This window comes from Lissotriton helveticus, chromosome 4_1, assembly GCF_964261635.1.
Source record: "Lissotriton helveticus chromosome 4_1, aLisHel1.1, whole genome shotgun sequence".
Classification (NCBI taxonomy): domain Eukaryota; kingdom Metazoa; phylum Chordata; class Amphibia; order Caudata; family Salamandridae; genus Lissotriton; species Lissotriton helveticus.
The window spans coordinates 410,284,273-410,299,271 of record NC_136063.1 but is presented as its reverse complement, the minus strand read 5'-3'; positions in this window follow the sequence as shown (position 1 = coordinate 410,299,271).

The following is a 14,999-nucleotide window of genomic DNA, read 5'->3' as shown; positions in this document are numbered from 1 at the left end:
TATTCAATATATATATATATATATATATATATATATATATATATATATATATATATATATATATATATATATATATATATATATATATATATATATATATATATATATATATATATATATATATATATATATTCAGCTCAAATCCCAATTGTACTAATGTACACAAGGAAAACCGCACTCCGGCCGGTTTACAATGCAAGTTTCTTATTTTATTGTTTACAGCAACAGCAACAGGCTCGTTTCGACAGAAGTGCCTTTCTCGATGTTACCGGCACTGGTATGAAAAGCCATGTTTTATTTGCATTCCGGCTGTCAAAATTAAGGAAGGACTCGCGTTCCCCTACTAATGTGGGCGCCATTTTGTAACATATTGTGTTGTATGTACAAATCATCAATTTTTCGACAATTAATCATGTTAATGGTGTTTCATGATTCGTTATTTAAATAAATAACATTTCTGAATCAAAATTAAGCAAAATTAGTTAATTACATAATGATATAACATATATTGCTATGTATCACCATAGATTAAAGTTTACTAATAGAGCCGTGGATCGGCTAATATCCTTCCATTTGTTATCCCAATCACACCACAGATCGGGATAATTATGACTAATCATGAATAGTTGGAATGCGTGAACATATTACTGTTGGATTGTAAAGAAATTCATCTAGGTGCATGTCAAAACAAGGCAACACATCAAATTGTCCAATATTGACACATTCGTGTGTCTCTCAATTCATTGCTTACTTGTACAAGTCAAGACACTTAAAAAGACATAGAGATGATAATGCATTCTCTTAAGATGCTCTAATCATATCCCATCTTTGGACACCCCATCATCAGGTTCACAATTCTATTCAGAAACAGGGTGTGAGGCCCAAGATGAAAGTTTAAAGTACAACATCTAATGTCCAATGTATACTATACTATAGGTTTACCCCAATTCTAACCTATATGGACTGTCAGTTCCTCCCCACAGTTTAAACCATGCGGGTGTTTAGTGTGTAGGTCTATGATGTAACGTGATTCTAACCTACGCAACTTCTTCAATCTGTCTCTGCCCCTTGAACTCTGGGCTACAGAATCCAAACCAAAATACTGTAATTGGTTGCGGTCCCTACTATGTTTGTCTGCAAAATGGCGCGCAACCTGGTATGCCTGATCATTTTTGTCGATGGCCCGCATATGTTCTAACACCCGCATCTTTACTGGGTTAACGGTACTCCCAATATATCGGACACCGCACGGACACACCAAACAGTACACAACGAAGGGTGTTGTGCAGGTGATAAACTTCATGATCTTTTTTGTTGTAATCCCTGCATCTGGTATTTTGTATGTCAACACCCTCCTGCTGTTTGCGCAGGCCTTGCATTTACTACATGGAAAAAAGCCCATCATCTGTTTTAGGCCACTTATTTTTCCAGGCCATTTGTCTAGATGACTTTTGACCAGGATATCCCGTAGGGATCTCGCTCTTTTAAAGCTGACCAAAGGTTGAGGGGGGGACGCCCATACCAATAATAGTGTCTGATAGGAGAATGGGCCAGTTTTTTCGTAGCATTTTCTTGAGATGGTTCGCTTCAGCTGAGTAGGGAGTTACCATCCGGAACTTACCTACATCAGCTGAGGCCCTCTTACTGCCAGTAAGCAGTTGTTTTCTATGTACTCCTCTCACTTTATGTAGTGTAGTGTCAAGGGTAGCTGGATCATATCCCCTGACTCTAAATCTAGCAATACTTGCTCCTGCAGCTTTCTCAAATTCGTTGTCTTTTGAACAATTTCTTCTTAGCCTAAGCAATTCCCCGTACGGAATGCTTTGGACGAGTTTAGGTGGATGGCTGCTGCTAGCAAAGAGTATCGAGTTTCCTGCCGTTGATTTATGGAAAAGAGTGGTTTGCAGAGTCTTCTCCTCAACATAGATCCTCAGGTCCAGGTAGTCCACTGCCACTGGACTAATTGTACCAGAGAATCTGAGATTGACTTGATTGTTGTTGAGGAGATCGATATATCGATTGGCTGACTCTGTGTTTCCCTGCCAGATGATGAATAAATCATCAATATACCGGTACCACTATATGACCTGCCCTGAGTTGGATTCACTCCGGTAGGTTCTGGGCACCCGCTCCTCCAACCAGCCAACGAACAAGTTCGCATAACTGGGGGCAAAGCAGGTGCCCATCGCTGTGCCAGTAAGCTGCTTGTAGTACTGGTCTCCGAATAGAAAGATGTTATGGGCTAGGCAAAACTCGATATACTCAATAAGCATGATGGTATGTGCTGAGTACCTCAATTGTTGTCTTTCTAAAAAGGACATTACCACTGTGATACCATCCTCATGCTTTATGCATGTATATAAACTGGTAATGTCCAGAACCATAAGTTGATAACTAGGGTCTCATTCGATGTTCTCTATGTGGTTTAGAAAGTCTTGGGTGTCTCTAATATAGGAATCCAATTGGAGTACCCATGTTGATAAAAAGTGATCGATGAACATAGATAAATGCTCGGTCAATCCATTCATGGAGTAAACAATAGGCCTGCCAGGCGGATGTTTATCGTCCTTATGCAGTTTGGGTATATGGTAGAAGGTGGGTGTTACGGGATTCGAACTTCGTAAAAATAAATGTTCTTCCGGGCCTAACATGTTCTTACTGTACCACTTGGTAATCAGATTTTCATACTCCAGGATGCTTGTTTGGTACTCCTTGGCTGTGACTTTTAGATAGCAGTCCGTGTTTAATTGTCGGAGTGCTTCTTCACAATACACCTCCCTTGTTTGTAGTACTACATTACCCCCCTTGTCTGAGGGTTTTATGACGATTGTTTGGTCTTATACTAGTAGTTGTAATGCTTGTTTCTCCATTTTCGTTAGATTGCCTGAGCATGAGCTTTGTTTGGGTCTCCCTCTGAACTTGAGGAGGTCATTAATCATCGCATCAGAAAAAATGTAAATTGCATGGCATGGCATTTGCGGGTTGAACAGGGACTTAGGCTTAAATGGACTCACTTCCCTGTCCTGTTCCACACCTACATTTGCCGCTCTCGTTGGAAAGTCTGGAATTCCGTGCACTAGTTCACCGGCAGTCTCTGACCTCAATTCTTCCAGACACTCAATTGCGGTCAGATCTTTCCCAGTGAGGGTGTCAGTTGCAGTCAACCTCGCGGTATTCCCTTTACGATCTTTCAGATGTGATCTGGTTTTAATATATATATATATCACATCAGCAAAATATTTACCATTCACCCCAATACATTTATAATGAAAATCATAGCAATACAGGCCAAAAACAATTAGCAATAACTATAAACATTTAGACAGCAACCAAAGTTTGAACATATATATATATTACAATCAGTATGGACAATTAGGTGTTTTCCAGGCATTACGAATACATGCCCACTTGGGCAAAACTTTGTTGAGTCTATTATCAGCATGGACAACTATGTTTTCAATTTGGAAATATAAATTGTAACATTCGTTTAATGTCAGCTTTGACACTTTATATGCTTTACATGTGAAGTACAACATCCTCGAAACTGGGCATCACGTAATTGAGAATGTATGAGTTAAGCTTGTAGACTGTTGTAAATATTTAAATATGGCCGCCTCCATTGTTCAGCAAACCTAGAGTTATGACGAAGTAGTCCTACTTTTATGTTTTGCACTTGATTTGCTTTTCACTTTAAAAACACAAAATGTAATTACTGAATTCACCCGTGACCAAGGTGCGGCTGCACCGAAACGCGTCGGGCGTTTGAGACCATTTTGCTGAATTAAAATCCATCACGCTTATGGAAATTGTGGCTCGAGTTTCCTTCTTTTCCACCCATAAAGTTGGTTTGACGAATATATATATATATATACAACTAATTGTCCCAAGTGGGCGCTGTTGCATGTTCACATATTTACGCTGAATCTTACCCCAGTGGGTGGATCAGATGTGCGTGATTATAAAAAATCTGCATGTATTCTGTCATTCAAAACGGACCCTTCATTCCACCAGTGACTTTCCTGAAATCGCCACAGATCTGCACACTTGGCAGCAGGGTATCTTTGCGACTGGGCAAGCTGCTCAATATCCATCAAAAGAGTTGCCCCAGTGTGCATATACTTCATCGCATCATGGTAGTTGCAGTTTCACCAACTAATTGTGCCAAGTGGGCGCTGTTGCATGTTTACATACTTACGCTGAATCTTACCCCAATGGGTGGATCAGAGGTGGGTGATGTTGAAAAATATGCCCGTATTATGTCATTCAAAATGGACCCTCCATTCCACTGGTGACTCTCCCGAAATCACCACAGATCTGCACACTTGGCAGCAGTGCGTCTTCGTGACTGGGCAAGCCGCTCATTATCCAAAAAAAGAGTTGCCTCAAAGAAGACGCCGCACAGGGAAGGTTACCACCTTTATGTGAAGACTGCAGTTAAGTCAGCATTAAATCCCAAATTAAATGGAAAGCCTATCGGGTTTCAGACGCCACTCATCCTTGTTCACAGGCTCAAAAGTAGAAAGGAACCGCCAGCAATGTTAGTGGAAACACCTGTTCTCTCTTTAAACGTCCCAGCCCAGTGGGCGTATACTTCATTGCATCATGGTAGTTGCAGTTCCACCAACTAATTGTCCCAAGTGGGCGCTGTTGCATGTTCACATATTTACACTGAATTTTACCCCAGTGGGTGGATCAGAGGTGCGTGATGTTGAAAAATCTGCCATATTCTGTTATTCAAAACTGACCCTTCATTGCACCGGTGACTCTCCTGAAATCACCACAGATCTGCACACTTGGCAGCAGGGTATCTTCGCAACTGGGCAAGCCGCTCAATATCCATCAAAAGAGTTGCCCCAAAGAAGACGCATCACAGGTTAAGTCAGAATTGCACCCCAAATCTAACGGAAAGCCTACCGCGTTTCAGACGCCACTCGTCCCTGTTCACAGGCTCAAAAGTACAAAGGAACAGCCAGCAATGTTAGTGGAAACACCTTCTCTCTATTTAAACATCCCCCCAGTGGGCGTGTACTTTATTGCATCATGGTAGTTGCAGTTCCACCAACTAATTTTCCCAAGTGGGCGCTGTTGCATGTTCACATATTTTTGCTGAATCTTACCCCAGTGGGTGGATCAGAGGTGCGTAATGTTGAAAAATCTGCTGGTATTCCATTATTGAAAACAGGCCCTTTATTCCACCTGTGACTCACCTGAAATCACCGCTTATCTGCACACTTGGCAGCAGAGCATCTTCGCGGCTGGGCAAGCCGCTCAGTAACCATCAAAAGAGGTGCCCCAAAGAAGACACCGCACAGGGAAGGTTAACTCCCTTATTTTAAGACCGCACTTTAGTCAGCATTGCACCCCAAATCAAATGGAAAGCCTAACGCGCTTCAGACACCACTCGTCCATGTTCACAGGCTCAAAAGTAGAAAGGAACAGCCAGCAATGTTAGTGAAAACACCTGTTCTCTCTTTAAACGTCCCGCCCCAGTGGGCGGATACTTCATTGCATCATGGTAGTTGCAGTTCCACCAACTAATTGTCCCAAGTGGGCGCTGTTGCATGTTCACATATTTACGTTGAATCTTACCCCAGTGGGTGGATCAGAGGTGCGGGATGTTGAAAAATCTGCCCGTATACTGTCATTCAAAACTGACCCTCCATTCCACCGGTGACTCTCCTGAAATCACCACACATCTGCACACTTGGCAGCAGGGCGTCTTCGCGGCTGGGCAAGCCGCTCAATATCCATCAAAAGAGGTGCCCCAAAGAAGACACAGCACAGGGAAGGTTAACTCCTTTAATTAAAGACCGCACTTCAGTTAGCATTGCACCCCAAATCAAATGGAAAGCCTAACGCGTTTTAGCCGCCACTCGTCCTTTTTCACAGGCTCAAAAGCAGAAAAGAACAGCCAGCAATGTTAGTGGAGACACCTGCTCTCTCTTTAAACGTCCCGCCCAAGTGATCATATACTTCATTGCATCATGGTAATTGCAGTTCCACTAACTAATAGTGCCAAGTGTGCGCTGTTGCATGTTTACATACTTATGCTGAATCTTACCCCAGTGAGTGGATCAGAGGTGTGTGATGTTGAAAAATATGCCCCGTATTCTGTCATTCAAAACGGACCCTCCATTCCACTGGTGACTCTCCTGAAATCACCACAGATCTGCACACTTGGCAGCAGTGCGTCTTCGCGACTGGGCAAGCCGCTCAATATCCAAAAAAAGAGTTGCCCCAAAGAAGACGCCGCACAGGGAAGGTTACCGCCTTTATTTGAAGACTGCAGTTAAGTCAGCATTGAACCCCAAATCAAATGGAAAGCCTATCGGGTTTCAGACGCCACTCGTCCTTGTTCACAGGCTCAAAAGTAGAAAGGAACAGCCAGCAATGTTAGTGGAAACACCTGTTCTCTCTTTAAACGTCCCACCCCAGTGGGCGTATACTTCATTGCATCATGGTAGTTGCAGTTCCACCAACTAATTGTCCCAAGTGGGCGCTGTTGCATGTTCACATATTCACACAGAATTTTACCCCAGTGGGTGGATCAGAGGTGCGTGATGTTGAAAAATCTGCCCAAATTCTGTCATTCAAAACTGACCCTCCATTCCACCGGTGACTCTCCTGAAATCACCAAAGATCTGCACACTTGGCAGCAGGGTATCTTCGCAACTGGGCAAGCCGCTCAATATCCATCAAAAGAGTTGCCCCAAAGAAGACGCCTCACAGGTTAAGTCAGCATTGCACCCCAAATCAAACGGAAAGCCTACCGCGTTTCAAACTCCACTCGTCCCTGTTCACAGGCTCAAAAGTAGAAAGGAACAGCCAGCAATGTTAGTGGAAACACCTGCTCTCTTTTTAAAGATCCCCCCCAGTGGGCGTATACTTTATTGCATCATGGTAGTTGCAGTTCCACCAACTAATTGTCCCAAGTGGGCGCTGTTGCATGTTCACATATTTACTCTGAATCTTACCCCAGTGAGTGGATCAGAGGTGCGTAATGTTGAAAAATCTGCTGGTATTCCATCATTCAAAACGGGCCCTTTATTCCACCGGTGACTCGCCTAAAATCACTGCTGATCTGCACACTTGGCAGCAGGGCGTCTTCGTGGCTGGGCAAGACGCTCAATATCCACCAAAAGAGGTGCTCCAAAGAAGACACCGCACAGGGAAGGTTAAATCCTTTATTTGAAGACCGCACTTCAGTCAGCATTGCACCCCAAATCAAATGGAAAGCCTAACGCGTTTCAGACGCCACTCGTCCTTGTTCACAGGCTCAAAAGTAGAAAGGAACACCCAGCAATATTAGTGGAAACACCTGTTCTCTCTTTAAACGTCCAGACCCAGTGGGCGTATACTTCATTGCATCATGGTAGTTGCAGTTCCACCAACTAATTGTCCCAAGTGGGCGCTATTGCATGTTCACATATTTACGCTGAATCTTACCCCATTGGGTGGATCAGAGGTGCGTGATGTTGAAAAATCTGCCCGTATACTGTCATTCAAAATTTACCCTCCATTCCACCGGTGACTCTCCTGAAATCACCACAGATCTGCACACTTGGCAGCAGGGTATCTTCGCAACTGGGCAAGCCGCTCAATGTCCATCAAAAGAGTTGCCCCAGAGCAGACGCCTCACAGCGAAGATTAACTCCTTTAATTAAAGACCGCAGTTAAGTCAGCATTGCACCCCAAATCAAACAGAAAGCCTAGCGCGTTTCAGACGCCACTCGTCCCTGTTCACAGGCTCAAAAGTAGAAAGGAACAGCCAGCAATGTTAGTGGAAACACCTGCTCTCTCTTTAAACATCCCGCCCCAGTGGGCGTATACTTTATTGCATCATGGTAGTTGCAGTTCCACCAACTAATTTTCCCAAGTGGGCGCTGTTGCATGTTCACATATTTACGCTGAATGTTACCCCAGTGGGTGGATCAGAGGTGCGTAATGTTGATAAATCTGCTGGTATTCCATCATTCAAAGCGGGCCCTCCATTCCACCGGTGACTCGCCTGAAATCACCGCTGAGCTGCACACTTGGCAGCAGGGCGTCTTCGAGGCTGGGCAAGCCGCTCAATATATTATTCCCAATATGGGTACTAAGGTATCAATATGAAAATGAAGCCGTAACAACAGAAAAATGATCAATTACTAATACAAAATGGAGCAGCTTCATAGTTGCCCCCGAGTAAGTAAGGTAACCTCACCCTTTTTAGACATCAAAGATAGGTCTAGCTTTGAGCCGGCCTTAGATGACATTAAGCCGGCAGTTGCTAGAAAGCTTTACCTCCAGTTTAGGCATGAGGTTTTTCCTCCCTGTTGCTTTACACACAAGTGGGGGGTCTGCAAGCTTTGAGGTGCCCGGCAAGCAACTGTCCCGAAGAGTCAGTACTCCACGTGTTTTTCAGCCGCCCTGGCTACTACAAGGCAAGAAAACCATGGCTGGTGCAGATTTGTAGGAACCTTGGTATTAGACGTTGCTCTGAGGCTTTCAGGATACGGAAAAATTATTGTAGTACCCCGATTGTTTACTCAGTGGCAGGTTTCCTATTTTCCATGTGGTGTACATGGAGGATATTTATAAAAACACCCTTAAATCAGAGCTAGGATGTGTTTAATGGTTTATATGTATCAACTTTATCATTAAATAGCTAGGAAAAATACCTATCTGTGGTTTTCTCCATCAGTTTTAAACTTAGGTCTTGTTTTTATATGACCAGATTATAGTGAGCATGTTCATTGGCCCCTTAATTATGTTACAGGGAGATTGTAATTTACCAGTCTACTTCTGCAATCATTGTAAAAATTAATTATGCACATATGTGGCCTGCATTATAGGGAGCTCTTAGTGCTAGGATCTATTATCTGTAGTATGATAAGAAAATGTGGTCATCCTTTTTAGAAATCCTTTTTAAGTAAATTATTTATTTATTTGCATTATGCACTTTCCAAAGGTGAATCCTTGTTCCTTGCCTTGAATAACCCTCTGCGATTTCCGCTCCTCCCTGTCCTCTCTTTGCGAACAAATAAGAATTGTAAGCATTGTTTTAATTGAGCATTGAATCCATTTACTCCACATGTGTGTTAACAGTGTTCACAAATTCATTTCCTCATTCATTTTTAATGTAATCGATCTTTGATGTATATTTTTATGTATTTATGTGTATTGCGTTTGTACTTTTGAGGTCATATTGACCGAAATAACGTTTTTTTAATTGAATTGAATTGAATTGACTAATGCAATGAAATTATCTTAACAGCGAGTCTTCAATGTTACGATTTTTTCTATTGTGAAATAACTTTATTGCCTGACACTGGATCGTACGTTAATCAATAATAAAAAATCATGACTTTAGAAATGATCGGCATTGTATACAATGAATCAGATGTTTTGTTTTACTGCACAATTTATAGTTAAATGTATCATTGTGATGCCACGATGTACGTCTTCCATGTTCATGAACTTTGACTCCTATTTTTAAAGGAATTTGCTGTATGTAAAATCGCTCGAAATAGGCAACACACCAAAACGCGTTGTCTTGCTTTTGGTGCGCAATATATTAATTGTGCAGTCTCTTAGTGTGCCGCTCCTTTTGTCTCCATTTGGGGTTGCCAAGGGCTTCCTTCACGTTTGAATACGGCTGCTGTCGCCGTTCAGCTGGCACTGACACCGTGGGAATGGGAACCGCGAAGTACAGCAGTATGTTGGATTTTATGTATAGATATATATATATTTTTAAACCAAAGCGCTGTGCATTCGGGAGGTCACTCGACGGAGCCTCGCCCTCTGGCTTTCAACTGCAGCCTGCCTGCCGCTTTTCAGTCTTTTTGGGCCAACGCGTTTCGAGGAAGAAATCCCCTTCTTCTTGGGCTGCCTGCAAGGAACCACCAGAGCCTCGTATGTATTCATTCACAGCTTTAATAGGATGTATTGCCCCGCCTCTCATAGGGCGTTTCACTCACCAGGGCATTTGTTGAACGCTGGGACATGCAGTCCTGAAATCATACTAATGGGTTCCAATGATTCTCCGCACATTTTAGGCTAATTCATTTCCCTTGGTAGGTACTGACGGGATGGCAGGCTAATTTGCATAGCAGGCTCCGTGCTAATCGTTCGTTGTTAGTACAATACGACAGCCTCTCCAAACTGGATGTCTGTTTCTTTCCAGTCTGCGATGTTGCTCCTCCCCACGGCCAAGCTACCGTGTTAGACAATTTTAAACCAAAGCGCTGTGCATTCGGGAGGTCACTCGACGGAGCCTCGCCCTCTGGCTTTCAACTGCAGCCTGCCTGCCGCTTTTCAGTCTTTTTGGGCCAACGCGTTTCGAGGAAGAAATCCCCTTCTTCTTGGGCTGCCTGCAAGGAACCACCAGAGCCTCGTATGTATTCATTCACAGCTTTAATAGGATGTATTGCCCCGCCTCTCATAGGGCGTTTCACTCACCAGGGCATTTGTTGAACGCTGGGACATGCAGTCCTGAAATCATACTAATGGGTTCCAATGATTCTCCGCACATTTTAGGCTAATTCATTTCCCTTGGTAGGTACTGACGGGATGGCAGGCTAATTTGCATAGCAGGCTCCGTGCTAATCGTTCGTTGTTAGTACAATACGACAGCCTCTCCAAACTGGATGTCTGTTTCTTTCCAGTCTGCGATGTTGCTCCTCCCCACGGCCAAGCTACCGTGTTAGACAATTTTAAACCAAAGCGCTGTGCATTCGGGAGGTCACTCGACGGAGCCTCGCCCTCTGGCTTTCAACTGCAGCCTGCCTGCCGCTTTTCAGTCTTTTTGGGCCAACGCGTTTCGAGGAAGAAATCCCCTTCTTCTTGGGCTGCCTGCAAGGAACCACCAGAGCCTCGTATGTATTCATTCACAGCTTTAATAGGATGTATTGCCCCGCCTCTCATAGGGCGTTTCACTCACCAGGGCATTTGTTGAACGCTGGGACATGCAGTCCTGAAATCATACTAATGGGTTCCAATGATTCTCCGCACATTTTAGGCTAATTCATTTCCCTTGGTAGGTACTGACGGGATGGCAGGCTAATTTGCATAGCAGGCTCCGTGCTAATCGTTCGTTGTTAGTACAATACGACAGCCTCTCCAAACTGGATGTCTGTTTCTTTCCAGTCTGCGATGTTGCTCCTCCCCACGGCCAAGCTACCGTGTTAGACAATTTTAAACCAAGGCGCTGTGCATTCGGGAGGTCACTCGACGGAGCCTCGCCCTCTGGCTTTCAACTGCAGCCTGCCTGCCGCTTATCAGTCTTTTTGGGCCAACGCGTTTCGAGGAAGAAATCCCCTTCTTCTTGGGCTGCCTGCAAGGAACCACCAGAGCCTCGTATGTATTCATTCACAGCTTTAATAGGATGTATTGCCCCGCCTCTCATAGGGCGTTTCACTCACCAGGGCATTTGTTGAACGCTGGGACATGCAGTCCTGAAATCATACTAATGGGTTCCAATGATTCTCCGCACATTTTAGGCTAATTCATTTCCCTTGGTAGGTACTGACGGGATGGCAGGCTAATTTGCATAGCAGGCTCCGTGCTAATCGTTCGTTGTTAGTACAATACGACAGCCTCTCCAAACTGGATGTCTGTTTCTTTCCAGTCTGCGATGTTGCTCCTCCCCACGGCCAAGCTACCGTGTTAGACAATTTTAAACCAAGGCGCTGTGCATTCGGGAGGTTACTCGACGGAGCCTCGCCCTCTGGCTTTCAACTGCATCCTGCCTGCCGCTTTTCAGTCTTTTTGGGCCAACGCGTTTCGAGGAAGAAATCCCCTTCTTCTTGGGCTGCCTGCAAGGAACCACCAGAGCCTCGTATGTATTCATTCACAGCTTTAATAGGATGTATTGCCCCGCCTCTCATAGGGCGTTTCACTCACCAGGGCATTTGTTGAACGCTGGGACATGCAGTCCTGAAATCATACTAATGGGTTCCAATGATTCTCCGCACATTTTAGGCTAATTCATTTCCCTTGGTAGGTACTGACGGGATGGCAGGCTAATTTGCATAGCAGGCTCCGTGCTAATCGTTCGTTGTTAGTACAATACGACAGCCTCTCCAAACTGGATGTCTGTTTCTTTCCAGTCTGCGATGTTGCTCCTCCCCACGGCCAAGCTACTGTGTTAGACAATTTTAAACCAAAGCGCTGTGCATTCGGGAGGTCACTCGACGGAGCCTCGCCCTCTGGCTTTCAACGGCAGCCTGCCTGCCGCTTTTCAGTCTTTTTGGGCCAACGCGTTTCGAGGAAGAAATCCCCTTCTTCTTGGGCTGCCTGCAAGGAACCACCAGAGCCTCGTATGTATTCATTCACAGCTTTAATAGGATGTATTGCCCCGCCTCTCATAGGGCGTTTCACTCACCAGGGCATTTGTTGAACGCTGGGACATGCAGTCCTGAAATCATACTAATGGGTTCCAATGATTCTCCGCACATTTTAGGCTAATTCATTTCCCTTGGTAGGTACTGACGGGATGGCAGGCTAATTTGCATAGCAGGCTCCGTGCTAATCGTTCGTTGTTAGTACAATACGACAGCCTCTCCAAACTGGATGTCTGTTTCTTTCCAGTCTGCGATGTTGCTCCTCCCCACGGCCAAGCTACCGTGTTAGACAATTTTAAACCAAGGCGCTGTGCATTCGGGAGGTCACTCGACGGAGCCTCGCCCTCTGGCTTTCAACTGCAGCCTGCCTGCCGCTTATCAGTCTTTTTGGGCCAACGCGTTTCGAGGAAGAAATCCCCTTCTTCTTGGGCTGCCTGCAAGGAACCACCAGAGCCTCGTATGTATTCATTCACAGCTTTAATAGGATGTATTGCCCCGCCTCTCATAGGGCGTTTCACTCACCAGGGCATTTGTTGAACGCTGGGACATGCAGTCCTGAAATCATACCAATGGGTTCCAATGATTCTCCGCACATTTTAGGCTAATTCATTTCCCTTGGTAGGTACTGACGGGATGGCAGGCTAATTTGCATAGCAGGCTCCGTGCTAATCGTTCGTTGTTAGTACAATACGACAGCCTCTCCAAACTGGATGTCTGTTTCTTTCCAGTCTGCGATGTTGCTCCTCCCCACGGCCAAGCTACCGTGTTAGACAATTTTAAACCAAGGCGCTGTGCATTCGGGAGGTCACTCGACGGAGCCTCGCCCTCCGGCTTTCAACTGCAGCCTGCCTGCCGCTTTTCAGTCTTTTTGGGCCAACGCGTTTCGAGGAAGAAATCCCCTTCTTCTTGGGCTGCCTGCAAGGAACCACCAGAGCCTCGTATGTATTCATTCACAGCTTTAATAGGATGTATTGCCCCGCCTCTCATAGGGCGTTTCACTCACCAGGGCATTTGTTGAACGCTGGGACATGCAGTCCTGAAATCATACTAATGGGTTCCAATGATTCTCCGCACATTTTAGGCTAATTCATTTCCCTTGGTAGGTACTGACGGGATGGCAGGCTAATTTGCATAGCAGGCTCCGTGCTAATCATTCGTTGTTAGTACAATACGACAGCCTCTCCAAACTGGATGTCTGTTTCTTTCCAGTCTGCGATGTTGCTCCTCCCCACGGCCAAGCTACCGTGTTAGACAATTTTAAACCAAAGCGCTGTGCATTCGGGAGGTCACTCGACGGAGCCTCGCCCTCTGGCTTTCAACTGCAGCCTGCCTGCCGCTTTTCAGTCTTTTTGGTCCAACGCATTTCGAGGAAGAATTCCCCTTCTTCTTGGGCTGCCTGCAAGGAACCACCAGAGCCTCGTATGTATTCATTCACAGCTTTAATAGGATGTATTGCCCCGCCTCTCATAGGGCGTTTCACTCACCAGGGCATTTGTTGAACGCTGGGACATGCAGTCCTGAAATCATACTAATGGGTTCCAATGATTCTCCGCACATTTTAGGCTAATTCATTTCCCTTGGTAGGTACTGACGGGATGGCAGGCTAATTTGCATAGCAGGCTCCGTGCTAATCGTTCGTTGTTAGTACAATACGACAGCCTCTCCAAACTGGATGTCTGTTTCTTTCCAGTCTGCGATGTTGCTCCTCCCCACGGCCAAGCTACCGTGTTAGACAATTTTAAACCAAGGCGCTGTGCATTCGGGAGGTCACTCGACGGAGCCTCGCCCTCTGGCTTTCAACTGCAGCCTGCCTGCCGCTTATCAGTCTTTTTGGGCCAACGCGTTTCGAGGAAGAAATCCCCTTCTTCTTGGGCTGCCTGCAAGGAACCACCAGAGCCTCGTATGTATTCATTCACAGCTTTAATAGGATGTATTGCCCCGCCTCTCATAGGGCGTTTCACTCACCAGGGCATTTGTTGAACGCTGGGACATGCAGTCCTGAAATCATACCAATGGGTTCCAATGATTCTCCGCACATTTTAGGCTAATTCATTTCCCTTGGTAGGTACTGACGGGATGGCAGGCTAATTTGCATAGCAGGCTCCGTGCTAATCGTTCGTTGTTAGTACAATACGACAGCCTCTCCAAACTGGATGTCTGTTTCTTTCCAGTCTGCGATGTTGCTCCTCCCCACGGCCAAGCTACCGTGTTAGACAATTTTAAACCAAGGCGCTGTGCATTCGGGAGGTCACTCGACGGAGCCTCGCCCTCCGGCTTTCAACTGCAGCCTGCCTGCCGCTTTTCAGTCTTTTTGGGCCAACGCGTTTCGAGGAAGAAATCCCCTTCTTCTTGGGCTGCCTGCAAGGAACCACCAGAGCCTCGTATGTATTCATTCACAGCTTTAATAGGATGTATTGCCCCGCCTCTCATAGGGCGTTTCACTCACCAGGGCATTTGTTGAACGCTGGGACATGCAGTCCTGAAATCATACTAATGGGTTCCAATGATTCTCCGCACATTTTAGGCTAATTCATTTCCCTTGGTAGGTACTGACGGGATGGCAGGCTAATTTGCATAGCAGGCTCCGTGCTAATCATTCGTTGTTAGTACAATACGACAGCCTCTCCAAACTGGATGTCTGTTTCTTTCCAGTCTGCGATGTTGCTCCTCCCCACG